Source organism: Parasteatoda tepidariorum, chromosome 3 (genome assembly GCF_982258835.1).
Source record: "Parasteatoda tepidariorum strain Cologne lab strain chromosome 3, Ptep-v5.0, whole genome shotgun sequence".
Taxonomy (NCBI): Eukaryota; Metazoa; Arthropoda; class Arachnida; order Araneae; family Theridiidae; genus Parasteatoda; species Parasteatoda tepidariorum.
In genome coordinates, this window is record NC_141757.1 from 35,557,494 (window position 1) to 35,571,792 (window position 14,299).

At 28.7% G+C, this 14,299-nt stretch overlaps 1 protein-coding gene across 1 annotated transcript in view; it reads right to left on the reverse strand.

Moving 5' to 3' along the window:
- Nucleotides 1-5,136, reverse strand: part of LOC107457342 (sodium/potassium-transporting ATPase subunit alpha) — a 103,663-nt gene extending 98,527 nt beyond the window's left edge. Inside the window, exon 1 of the mRNA XM_071178023.2 lies at nucleotides 5,019-5,136. The gene's annotated coding sequence lies outside the window, so the exon portion shown is untranslated. The remainder of the gene's footprint in view (nucleotides 1-5,018) is intronic.
- Between the last annotated feature and the right edge of the window lie 9,163 nt (nucleotides 5,137-14,299).

Genomic DNA, 14,299 nt, shown 5'->3' on the forward strand with positions numbered 1-14,299 from the left:
AATTAAGCCGCATATTCATTAAGTACATATTCTGACAGTTGCTATACCAAAGAATGCTTGCGAAAAAATACAATTTATTGTACGCAGTAGTTTTTGCTGGGTGCTCTTTCAAATATGGAACGTGAAAAGCAGAATTTTCGACATACTTTAATGTAAACCATTTAATAGATTATGCCTACTCAAGTTTTTTTATATCTGCCTGCATGTTTTCGATCAAATGTTTGTAAAATACAGAATCGGACTAGGTCTTTTCAGCAATGACCATTCCAAACAAACTTCCATCGCTCTACATAGTTGGAATTGTAATCACAGGCTTAAGTTTTCTTTTCTTTAAAAGTCATTCAACACTGCTTTTCATTTACCGAACTTGACTTCGGAAATCATTCCATATTAATAAAAATTCTAATAATTTAGTTTATAACCTTTTGAGTACCCCATCCTTTCCCATTGTCTAATTAAATTTTTTGGATTCTGGGGTTTCTGTCAAACTTCCTCTCACAAATTTCTTATCATTTTTCTTCTACTACCTTATTCAAGCTTACATCTCCTTTTCCTACTATTAATCTACTTTGCACGTGATTATCTCTTTACTTCTTTATTGCACCTTAGTGTTTAGACCGGGAAGAAATTTCGAATTTATAGAAATGAGACTATGGTATGTCCATTTCTGTACCTCTATTCGTGCTCAATTCGAGCTATTTTTTTTTTTTGCTTTAGCATATGTAGACTACATGATCCATACATTAAAATGACCCAATGCTATTCGGAGCTTTATTAATTTGAAAAACAGACTTTTAAAATAACTCGAAATCTTCACCGATTTATCTCAAATTTTGAATTTTAACTAAACTGACGAAAATATTTATATGAATTAAGTAGCATATTTGTACAAATCCGCAATTCTGAACCGATTATTCTGAGTGATGAACCGTGATTCCGAGTGATTATTTGTAAACCTTTGAAAATCAATTCTTAATACCAGCTGCAAATATCTTAATATTGCAAGAAAAGAATAAAAAAGCATTACTTTTTATGCAAAGATCCGCAAAAATCCCAATCATATTTGGCGAAACTTTAAATAATTATGTGATAAAGGCTTCTAACTTTTCGAGTAGAACATCTAAATTCAAACTCTAAGTGGCAGAAAATTGCTTTCATCAAGCTATTGTAATATCACGAGCACAAAAGAACTTATTGTAATATTTTTTCAAGCATTTTAAAGTCACAATTTAAAATCTTTCGAAAAATAAACTCCTTCGAATTTCTTTTTTATTTCTTTAAAATTGAACTCAGTTAAAATCTTTCAGAATTAAAATTTCGCATTTTTAGTTTCCCTCTAAAATTGTGTTGTAGCTTTTTAGATCCCTTTTATGTACGTTTTTATAATCGAAGCTATGTTTTTTTTTTTTAATAGCCACATTAAATTTAGCAGTTGCACTAAAAATCATCACTTTTTAAACATAATTTTACCATATATCGGCTTCAGCATAGTTCTAAAACTCTTTATTTAATTACAATTCGATTTAGTTCATATTGAATGTGATCTTTAATTTTAAAACTTTAGCTTGACCTTTGCAAGTGTTTGAGGCGATGAATGTAAGTGAAATTTATGAAGCACCTGTTCCCACGATCCATTGTCTTCTGGACAAGGAACCGGAGCGTCAGAACAGGAAGAATAATTTCTCGAATAATTGCTTATTATAGTTTGAAAGAGAGGGGACAAAATAAATTTTGATCTTATAATTAAAACAAATTGGAAACAGTCTTCATTCTCCCTTTGATAAATGATTTTTTTTTAAGGAGCATTCAACTTCAGTTTCTTAGAATACGTGAGTCTGCACATGCAGCTTTCAATAGTATTCTGTTTGCCTAAAATTAAAACAGCAATCTGCTTCCTTTACGCTGTGAAACAAATAGATTTAAGCCATTTTCGATTTCATAAACTGATATTAAACTCTGAAAACGTTTTTTTTCTTCAAAAAATTCATATATTTCAAAAAATATTTAGGGATTGTTTACTAATGGGTCCGCTGTTCGAAATTACTGGATTGTGAATGTACTACTAAGCTGTAGTTCTGTACCATACAAAATTATATACCATTCCACAATACTATTCACAATTATATTGTCATTATTGTCACACCTTTTTTAGACAAGCATGAAGTCTTGAATACAATTAGTGATTTAGAACAAAACATGGACGTCGTTGGCGTGGGAAACGATGGGTATATGTTACCCTCAATAATTGGAAATCTCTGAAAGTGACCATCAATATTTCAGACGAATAGAGAAAAAAATTTATGATTTTCCCTGATTTAGCTTCAATTAATTTAATTACAAATTTTTAGCAAATATTGATAGATAAAGGCAAAAAATTGTTTCTTTTTTGATGGGTGAATTTTCATATGTAAACTATAGCTATTCTAACTGTGTATTTTAACTTTTCCCTTCTAGACTGGATTACTGCAACGCCCATGGAACAGAAAAGAAAAGAAAGAAAAACGATGACACAGATTTCTTATTAAAAAATGTATATTTATTCATTTATGTCCTACTCCATAATTTGCACTCATAAAAAAATACCCTTGTTAAGAAAAAAAAAAAGCTAGAGCATAATTAACTTATAAATTAAGGTTTTGTTTTCCTTCGTAGCTGCATAAATAAAAAATAATAAAAATAAAAATAATTATTGATGCCGCTTTCACAAACAAGAACATTTTTTACCGCGGATGCTTTTAATTCTCTTAATGATATCAAAATCTTTTCGTTTTTGAGTTATGTTATAGCAAAGTTGAATTAATTGTATTTTTGACGTATTTTTCAGCTTAGCTAAAATTGTTAGCCGTAGAATTATAAATTTATAAATTTTTGCACCTACGTACGCCTATGTCTGAAGATAAGATGTTTAATACTTCTCCCTCTTTTTTAAATATTGAATAATTTTTGGGGATATTGAATTCAGGGCCGTCATAATAGCCGGACACAGAAATGTTTGGGCCCTTATAACATGTCCTACTGCTTAAAATCAAACTAAAAAACTTCACATACATAAAATAAAACATTTTTAACACGTGCAATAATTTGAACAAATTTAAATACATTTTGATTTCCCCAAAAAACTTAATCCACATAAAAACTTCATTGGAACTTAGAAAAATGGATTTCGTTTACCTTTTAAAGTTTTCCTGGTGATAAACTATTCAAATTATTGTAGTTTGCATGATAATCAATCACTATTTGTAGATAGAAAAACAAAATAAACACTTTATACAATAGAATATATTTACTTAAAAAAATATCTAAGGCAATTTTGTTTATTCTTAGTTTTTTTAAATACAATTTATAAAAAGTACGATTCTCTGGGGCCCTCAGGCTCTGCCCGGGTATGCCCATGCGTGAAGACGGTATTGAATGATCTAAAGTTTCTATTTCTTATGAAATTCATTTCTATAGTTTCGAAAGATAAAAGAAAAGTTCGTAATTTTTTCTTAGTTTTTGAAGATAACCTTTCCAAATAGTTTGCATTCATTAAAAAAAATGAATTATTTTAATTAGTGGACTGGATATTATTATATGTACCTTTATAAGTTTATATTGAGAGATTTTGAGCTTTTCTAACAAAGTTTCTTCTATGGAAAATCTGTGACCTTGTGTGAATCACATGTCAGCTTGAAAAAGAAAGATGTTCTAATAATGATACATTTTTTTCTTCCTGTCATTTCTCTTGACTGAAACATATTCTTACATTTTTATGCTTTTCTCCTTAGCTTATTTTCACGTATTGCTATCAAATAATTAGCCATTTTATGATGTATTATAAAAAAAAAGGTTACAATACAAAATTCAAAACATATTAGTATATGAGGAGCTAAATGTCTTAGTTTTAAAATCAGTTTTAATTTGTGTACTAAGAACAAATATCAATAAATTTATAAATAATCCGATCATCCACTACGGGATGGGGGGGGGGGAGGATCAATATGGGCGGCCAAAGCCAGCCCTGGGGCCAATGCTATCTGAAGGAATGAATCTGTGTAGAAGTTTAAGTTGGCAAAAAAGGAAATGGAGCTCCTTAATGGTTTCAAAAATCATAATAGTGTCATGGTTTCAAATCTCCAAACGTCGTTTGTTGTTGTTTTTTTTCTTTTCATTTATTTATTTATTTTTTACAATGTTATAAAATGTCCTAGATAAATGCTAATAATGAAATAATTAGGCTACAACTTCTAACTTTTTTTTAAAGAAAAAATGGAATATTTATTTGTTTTTTGAAGAAACTATAAAGAATAAGATGCTATTATTCGAAGGATCGATCATTTCGACCATAAAACGTTCATACTAAAAATTTTATTTACCAACTGAAAAAAAAGAAGAAAACAAAGAAAATATTGATTTAATATGCTTTCGCTTAATCTGAATTTTAAAATATTCTCTGCGGTAAAACTAACTGCTTTCAAACCAAACCTCAACATATGCAACAAGTAACCTAAGCTAATTTCAATCACTGAAAATAGGTGGAACTTTGAAAGTATAGGGCAAAGTTAGGACAGACGTTAGGATTTTGCTATTGACCAACGGAAAGCACTCATCTTAAAAATGACCTTTTCGATTTCTTCCTACGTCTTTGAAAAGCTTTAGCAGAAAAATATTTATAACAACCCTTTCACATTCTGTAATTTGAACAGCAGCAGAGCTTTGTCAAGTAACTAAAAAAAAGTAGTTTAATTTTCTTATCTTTAGTGTTTGATTTTTTTCCCCATTCCGTATAGATTTTTATTCTTAAATATTTAATTACTCGTTCACAAATATGTAATTCCGTCCAGACACAGTCAAGAAATAAACAAAAATCTCTTTAACAGAAAAACAATTTATTGACACCATAAATTATCAATTATCGCTGGAGACCAAAAATGTTTAATTTTTTTTTTTAATAAAGGATTTTCAATTCCTAAAAAAAAGCGTATTTTCTGGAGTCGACAGAAGAACGTACAGGGAGAAGAATGAAATCAAACTCTTACCTATATTTCAAGCGTATAATCCAATATAACACAGGATGTTAACACGTTAGGAACACAAGTAGGAAGAATAACTTTCTCGTATAGAAAAACAACGAATGATTGAAGAAGAAACAAATGAATGTGAGAAAGAAAAAAAAAAGGGAGCAATGGAATCTTTTCCTTCTATTTCAGACGAGAGCTAAATTTACCCCCCTGCTTTTTTGGCTGAAGAGTAGAATGCCTCCCCACTCAGATTTTAAAAAAATGAACGAAAAAACTTAAGAATGTTTTTTCTTTTGTTTGCGAGCGGCATCTTCAACCCAACTGCATTGCAACTGAGTGAGTAGAGCTAAAGGTTCATTTCACGCTTTTTAATTTAAGAATCTTTCTTAATTCTGACCATTGCAACTGAGTGAGTAGAGCTAAAGGTTCATTTCACGCTTTTTAATTTAAGAATCTTTCTTAATTCTGACCATTGCAACAAAGTGAGTAGAGCTAAAAGTTCATTTCACGCTTTTTAAATTAAGAATCTTTCTTAATTCTGACCATTGCAACAATGTGAGTAGAGCTAAAGGTTCATTTCACGCTTTTTAATTTAAGAATCTTTCTTAATTCTGACCATTACAGCAAAGTGAGTAGAGCTAAAGGTTCATTTCACGCTTTTTAATTTAAGAATCTTTCTTAATTCTTTCTTAAGAATCTTCCACCGTTTCATAAAGGTAAAATGGGTGGCTAATGAAATGACGGTGAGTTTGATTTTTAACAGATTACGCTCGACAGACTGATTCCCAGACCAAAATTGCGCGAATTTCCAGATTTAAAATTTTAAACATACATGTACATTATTTAAAATTTACTTTCAAGTTGAATTTAATAACTAAACACATTAACTAATAGGTAAAAAATAAGAGTAAATTCAACTTTTAAAATTTTGCAATTGAAGTTTCCGATTGAATTTTTATAATTCTATTAAATTTCAAAATTCCATTTGTTTAGTTTTTAATTTTACTTTCTTTCAGGTTGCGTTTAATAATTTAAACAAATTTAATAGTAGGGAAAAATTAAAATAAGAAATAACTCTTTTTCAATTCCCATTATTGAAAAATAAATAATATCATACTTTCATTTTCAATTTTTTAGCACTGTAAAAACTATGCTGTCATATCTATCCGATTTTGGTATTGAAAGAAATATGATATTTTAAGTTAACAGATTCAAGTTAATACAGTAATACAATCAAGTTAATACAGCTAAATCACAACATCAACAATTGATAGAGCTTGCACCAAGCTCATATTCTTTTGCTCCATTCGTGAATTATTTTCGCCAAATTTGGCTCACGTTAGACGATTGATAATTTTTGCTTAAAAATAAGAAGAAAATGTGAAAGTTTGACATTGCTTCGCACGATACTAAACATTTTACAGAAATAGTTAAGGAATTATGATTGTTTCCGTCATAGCGAACTTCAACGTCTCATAAACAATTATTACTTTGTTTAAATTTCTATTTTATTTTAGAGCAATTAAATTAATTGTAATCACCAGCTCTTCAAATGCATCAACAAGAAAAGTAAGTTTCCCAACGATCTATCAGTAAACGATCCAATAGACAGGTGAAAAGAGTGAGAGATCTGAAAAGCTATAAAGTAATTGAAATAAACTGTAAAAAATATCACATAAAAATCGAATGTCACAGGATCGAAAAAAAAATCACTGACAAAACGTTTCAAATGCATCAATCATCCAATCAGAAAGGGGAACGTTACTAAATCAGAGGTTATTGTTACTTAAATGAAACATTTCAAATACCAGCTATAAATCTCTATAGAACATAAAAACAGAATGGTCTTATACAGTTTTTCATTGTTGTCTGCTTTTCTTTTTTCTCCATAAACTAATTTACAATTACAAATTTTTTTTTAAAGGCATAGACGCATTATAACGAATGAAGTATCAAATGTATTTCCTTATTTCTAACTTTGTATTCATCTAATTATTATAATTAGTTAAAATAGTTTTCATCGTTATCGTTAGATTTCTGAATTTTCATATACTCTTAAGCGGGCACTTCCTTGTCTTCTGGATTGGGTCCAAAATTATAAGGCTACGGAGTTGAACATCAGTAGTCGTAAACCCAAAAAATTGGGTCGGCTGTAAAATATAGTATCCGGTACATCTCTAATAGCTACCATTACTAAAATGTTATAAAACAGGCCAAATTAGACAACTTTTTTTTTAAAAATAGTTATCTATCCTCGCGGCAAACTATTCGCTTCAAACATTGCATAGAATACGGTAAGTAATGTTCTCCGCATTGAGATAGTTACAGCAAACAAATACAGATTTTATTAATAAGAATAGTCGAAATTAATCAGGAAAAAAAAAACATGAATATCCTTAAAATTTGTTATGAAAAATGTGCGGGCTAATGAAAAAAAATCCTTGGCACACTTATTGACATGCGTTATTCCCGGACATTTCTGTTGTAACCCTTCTACACAATTTCTTCATTTGTCCAGTCCACATTTTTATCTTTTATTCATTAAAAATATTTTAAAGTAATGGAAAATTTCATCACCGTCCGATGTTTCACTCATAAATATAATTATTTTTAGGAATGAAAATGTTTCCAAGTTCGTTTTTCTTCCACAAATTTCTTGTAGCAGACGATAAAAGAATAATAAATTTCGAATGTATTTTAATTTTAGGCATTGTATATGCCCCTGATGTGATATTATTTATGTACTTTATCTCAAGCTATATTTTGCCTATTTCAGTCTTATTTCTTTACAGTGCTAAAAAAAATAATGAATCCTATTACTGAACAAATACTGAATCCTGTCCTGCTGATTCTTTTAATTACCGATTGTTATGCTACGGATAATGATTATAGCATTTAAGTTCTCAAGTATAAATGCACTCTTTATCCATCCTTAAACCTGATAAAAATCCAACTAGTCGGTAAGTATTGAATATTGTTTTATATTTGAATATCACTCAGTAAAAGTGTTTTATTCAGAATAAATGTGTATTCAACATGAATTCGCTTTTATTTAAAAAAGCAGCGATAAAAAAACCATCACAAAATGATGTAAACAGGCTTTGTTACAGAGTTGGTCAGCTTTGCCACGAGAATACTTCAATTATACTACGTAATGTGATTTAGCAATGTTTTTGTGCTCACTTCTTGAAGTCAAAGCCTACCCGTAATATTTAAGGATTATTTAGAGCCTGAAATATAGGTCGGACTAAGGCCAAATTTCGAGGTCTTGCCACTTGGCCTTTGAAGCCTAAACAAGAAAATTATTTATTAAAACCTTTTTATCATAATTAATAAATGCTGTATTTTTTATGCTTAATAACTATACTAAGCGTTTGTTTAAAAGTGATAAAAAGGTTTATAAAAATTTTATCACGAGTCCGAACTATGTTTTTTTTTCAGTAAACGAGAACGCTACGGGCACGGTCTTTTGGGCTCGAGCTGAGCCCGTCTCATCTCTTAATGTGATTCAATAATTACAAAGAAAGCAGACAGCTTAAAATCTTTTATTTTTAAAATGACATCAAAATGTATAATTATTTGGAATATGTACATTTAAGGACAATACAAAGAATACACATAGGATTGCCATTTCCCGTAAAAATAATAACTTCAATAATAAGAGCTTTTGAAAGACTTGAGATTTAATCAAAGCGCTCTCTCTCTCTCTCCAACAAGCAAATGAATCAGTATTTTACTCTATAAGAACAGAAGGAAAAAACATCACAATAACTTTATTTTTTAAAAATATTTTATAAGCTTTATAGCATAGCTTTATTTCTTAATCCTTCAAGTCTCAATATCAATTCAGAGTTGGTGGAAAAATGATATTAGGTAAATACAAAGGGGTTGAAATGTTACGTATGCATTTTAATATTTAAAAAAGAAAATGGCGTAACAATAAGATTTAAAAATGACCAATAACTGAACATAACAGTTTTACTCATTTAATAATTATAAACTCATTTATTTCCTTTATTTTTTCCATTATCCTCATTTATTTAAGCGGAACAAATTGCAATTTTTTAAAATAAATACTGGAAACTTTCTCATAACAATTTGTTTTGAAAATGTATAAATACTTTAAGAACTTAATTTTATAATGAATAGTTTTTTGCCCAATAATTTAACTTAAAAATGAATATTAATATTCTTAAAAAGTTTATGCTAATATTATTAAATTCTTATACTTAAAAACAGAAAACTAACTTCACCTCTTAAACTCAAAATAGTTATACAGTTATAAAACAAATAGTTGACACAAAATACATATGCATATGTAAGGAAAACATTTTTATTTAGAAAAATCTAATAATAAGAATTAAGACAGCTAGAACAACTCTTAACATTTATGTTATCACATTTAAATATGTTTTAAATAAAAGTGAGAAAAAAAAGTAAAGAATATTTTAAAGGAATAACAAAAATCCCAAAATCAGTAATGATTTTTTTCTATTTAACATTTATAAAGGAATTTATGTCATTTTAAGGCAAATTAAGTTCAGCCGTTTAAAAGATATTTATAACTAGCTAAGCAATCATAAAAATCTAACAGCGACTACATTTTAGTAGTTACATGCCAAGGTATACACAATCTATTTGCAACAAAATTCTCTTATTTCATTTCTTATTGATTGAATAAAACTGACCATTCAGTAATGGGGAATAAAAACGAAATTTTATGAATTTATTTGAATAAAAAAAAAACTCAGTCTATATTTCGAATTTAAAGAAGAAAAAAAATTTTCCCCAGCAATCTTGAAGTTGCTTCAATTGATGTTAACAACTTATGCCATTCTCAGCAGATACGTAACTCTAAGAGGCACCCTCTCCTCAATTATCCACAATGTAAAAACATTAATTGCCAGAATTAATCTATAATTGATGCTTCTGTCCCTTTTATTTTGCCTCTTGGTGTTGATGACCTAAACCAAATCGCTAAATATACTTTTAAAAATAGCAAAAAATGCTCTTATTTCAATCTGAAATATTATTTATCTTCTAAAACTTCATATATTTGTGTCAAAACATGCAAATTCGTCATTTTAACTAAACTTAGATACTTTCTCAAATGGTTAGGATAGATTAAGACATTTTTTAAACGCACTATCGTTCTTTTTTTAAACAGCTGTCAATTAACTGAAGCTCTCTCGTCGCTAGAGGAATCTGCAGTACTTTAAAAGGAAAAACAAAACCCAAAAGTTAAAAAAAATAAAAAATCGTTTAAAATGCCCTACAATTAAAAAAAAATCTCAATACTTCATCAAAAAAAAAAAAAAAAAGACCTAATAAAGTGAGTATCTAAAAATGAAAAAAAATAGTGTGTCATCAAAGTTCGGGACTTGTTGATGACTACGCGTGTTTTTAGAGATAAAACACTTGTGATCAAAACAATGAATGGCCGGAATTTGCATTTTCCAAACTTATTTAAAAAAATTATACACAAAATCAAAGAGAACTGTACTCAATTTGTTGTTTCAGTGACAAATGATTGACATTTTAGTTAGACAAAAAAAAACTACAACACATTTTGTAATTTTACACTGCTAGTGGTTCCTAATTTACTGATTATGCTTTTGATGTGTCGTAAGCGTGACCTTTAATCGCATAGCCACCAAGAAATCCGGACTTGGCACTATGACCATGAGATATCTTTATACGGGGTTCCATAAAAGAGAACAAATCGTGAACCGACCAGTAATCAGAAGTTGCGGAACTACTGTTTTTCGCAGTTTATAGTGTTCTGCAATACAAAAATAATAATAAACACAAAAAGATTAAAATAAATAAAAAAAAAACAGTAGTCTGTAGCTATTCTGTCTTTAATGTAAGTTTGATTAAGAAACAAAGTTCAAACGCAATTAATTTTTACCAACGGATTGGTGCAAATATTAGCTGTTGTGTCAATGGACGAGATGGGGATGCCACTGTGGCCGACCAGTTATAAGAATTACATCTGATGAACGAAAGAGCAATTTTCCTACGCCATAAAGGCAGGTTTGTTTATTTTATTGTTTCCTGGAAATCGTGTACTCGAAATAAACATGTGCAGTTAGATTTCGCAGTAAAAATTGTTTTCATAAATACGGAAGATGTCAGCTACTTTAAAGGTTCATGATGATAGTATTGAACTGCCGGCGGTATAATACTTCTTTGGTACAATCAAAAAATAGGAAAACAGGATTTTTTTGCTCATATAACAAAAAGTTAGCGGTTTCAAAGTCTCCTGCCTCTAATTTGGATTGCAATTGCCATTACTTCACATGCGAAAGTATACATGTACATTCAGGGAAAACTAAAAGAATTGCGTGCATGTTATTCTAATAGAATGAAACATATTTTGCTCTGTAATTTTTTATGTACTTTATTTCTCAGAGGAAATAAAAGAGCATTAAATAATTAACAAAATAAAGACTATTTGATAATTTTTTAGCATTTCTTAAATTAAGTCTTTGCTGCTGATAAAGGCATAAAAAGTTAAAAGAACAAATTCGTAAAAAAATTATTTAGAATAACAAAATGACTCATGTAAACATGAATAAATATATCTTAATAATTTTTCACGTTTAAATAACCTTATTTATTATTCAAAACCATTTTGAATAGGATGGTGTAAATTAAGTTCTTCAACAAAATTGACAAAAAGAAGTGACTACATTTCAAAATTAGTTATAATCACTACAGTAAAAGAAAAGTAGTTATATTAACTACATTCATAATAAAGTAGCTGTAGTAAACTACTTTAGTTTAGTTAGTACTTTAGTAGTTACTTTTACGACCAATGGAACCAACAATGCCAAAAGCAAAAATTATGCATTTGTGTATCATTAGAAACAATTAAAAGAGTGAAATATATATATATTTTTAATGTTAACATTCTTCCTGTCACTAAATGCTTTTTAGCATGACGATTTAGATCATTCGAAAGACAATGTTTCGTTCTACTGGTATTTATGTTTTGATTTTTGTTAATTTTCAGATCATTAAAATGAACGGTAAAGTTGAGTCCTTATGACACCACATCCTTTTATTAAGGCTCAAATTTTAGAAAAAAAGCTGCTTGTGATATTTGTGAAATGCATGGAAGGGTATCATTGCTGAAAGAACCGCCTCGCGCCATATTTAAAAATAGAAATTTTGAATTTAAAGACACAGCTCATTCTAGTCACCCAGTTGAATTTGATGAAGAACAATTAAACCAGTCTTAGCACTAAAATTCGTGCCTAACGAGAAGGAAAATGTTAGAAAAAATATAATGCTTCCACATTTTAAACATTTAAAATAAAAAAATTAAATAATTAAAATAAATAAATTAATGTGCGTGGAAGAACCTTGATTACAGGTTAGGTTTGTCATATGACAAAAAAATCAAAACATTTGTCACCGGAAAAATGAAATGTTTCTTCAATTCTGTGTATAATTTAATATAAAATGCGAAGTAATTTTGAATGTATAAATTTGTCATTCAATTATGATGTCTAATTATTTAAACATGCACTTTAAACTTAATGCTGTTTAAAAAATATGTTTCCAGCCATCTACTTTATCACATATTAACTGATTTAAACTAATTTTTTTCATGAATACCTAGGTTGAAGAATTTATAACAACATTTATTACAAACATATTGTATACTTAACTTAAATTATTGCTTATGTATTGCTACTAACATATTATTGCATATGAACTGTAGCTAATATAAGAATTTTGGTGAAGATGTATAACAAATGACAGAATTTGACATAATCACAATTCACTTCCATAATATAGAACTAAAATATTGGTATTATGCAAGAAAAATGTTGATGTTTAATGGATGGTCAGTTAAAAATGACTAAATGAAAACTTTTATAAGTCATACTGAATAGGAATGAATTAAGATTTGCTTTCATCAAACCAAAACACAAAGAAAAATACAAGTTACAACATTTTCTCAGGTATTTTAAAAAATCTAGCTTCTAACACTTTTGCATAAACTTACACAGATAGAACTGGAGAAATAAAACATAAAAATACATTTTTAATCATAAATATTTGCTTTCATTTTTTTTTCCTTCACCCAAATTTTAATACTTTGCTTTTCACAGAAAAATAGAGGGGAGGAGGGGGAATTTATTAAACGTTAATTTTCAACTGGAATTTTTCTATCTATAACAGTTAATTCAAAGTTCATTGAGGAAATTCTTATTTGAGTTTTAAGAGGTCCAAGAAAGAAATCCTTAGTGACCTGAGGTGGTAGAAAAAAAAAAAAAGAAAAAAAAAGTTTTCAGTTTACATTATCAGAATGCAATACTATAGAAATGAAGGAGAGGGGGGGCGGGTGACTATACATAAAAATCATTTTCATTCTGATAGGGCAGATCTTCGATATCCAGAGAAGATGTAATATTACATTAATGATATAACTGTTATCAACATAAAATTAATATCAGCTATGACAATATCTATATCTTATTTAAAGGTATTTACTGACCCTCCCTCTCTGAATGAATGTGCAACAAAATATTTGTATTCAAAGGTTACAACCTCTATTATCATACATAAAAAATTAACTGAACTACTAAAAGAAAGAACATAAAATAAAAATGAGAGAAGATGAAAACTTGCCTATATGAACTGCTGATCATATAGGGAATATAGGAAGATTCATATAAGAAGATTCTCCGACTACAATAAATCTGCAGTGCTAGTTCGCTCACCGGTATATTTAATTAACTTTCATCTTTGTTATTATTATTACATCTTCAATTTTGATTATTATTCAAAATCACATTTTTCTTAGTTTGATCGAAAAATAGGAAAACAGGATTTTTTTATCTTTCAAATTCGGAGAGTGAGTGGCTGTAAATGAATATTGCTCAAGAGGAAAAAAAAATTTTGTTATAAAGTGATATTATGCATCATTCTATCATTGGTCACCATTTTACAATGATTCCCTTTTTAATAAGTTATATCAGTATTTTTAATTTTTGGGGAAAAAAATTTTGGCTACAGAATCCTAAATGATCGAGGCTTCTTTTGTCAGAATTATAAAACAAAGTTCATTAGCAGCGGTGAATACACTAACCAAAAAAAAAAAAAAACTACCAAATGTTTTTAAAATATTCAAAGTGATGAACAAAATCTTGAATAATTAAGAGTTCGTTCTTGGTGCATGCATTTGCTGAAAATGAATAAAATAAGCTGATTTATGGTTTTCAAAAGAAAACTCTTATAAAGGTTGAGAATAGTAATCAGAGACACATAATTTTTTATTTTGA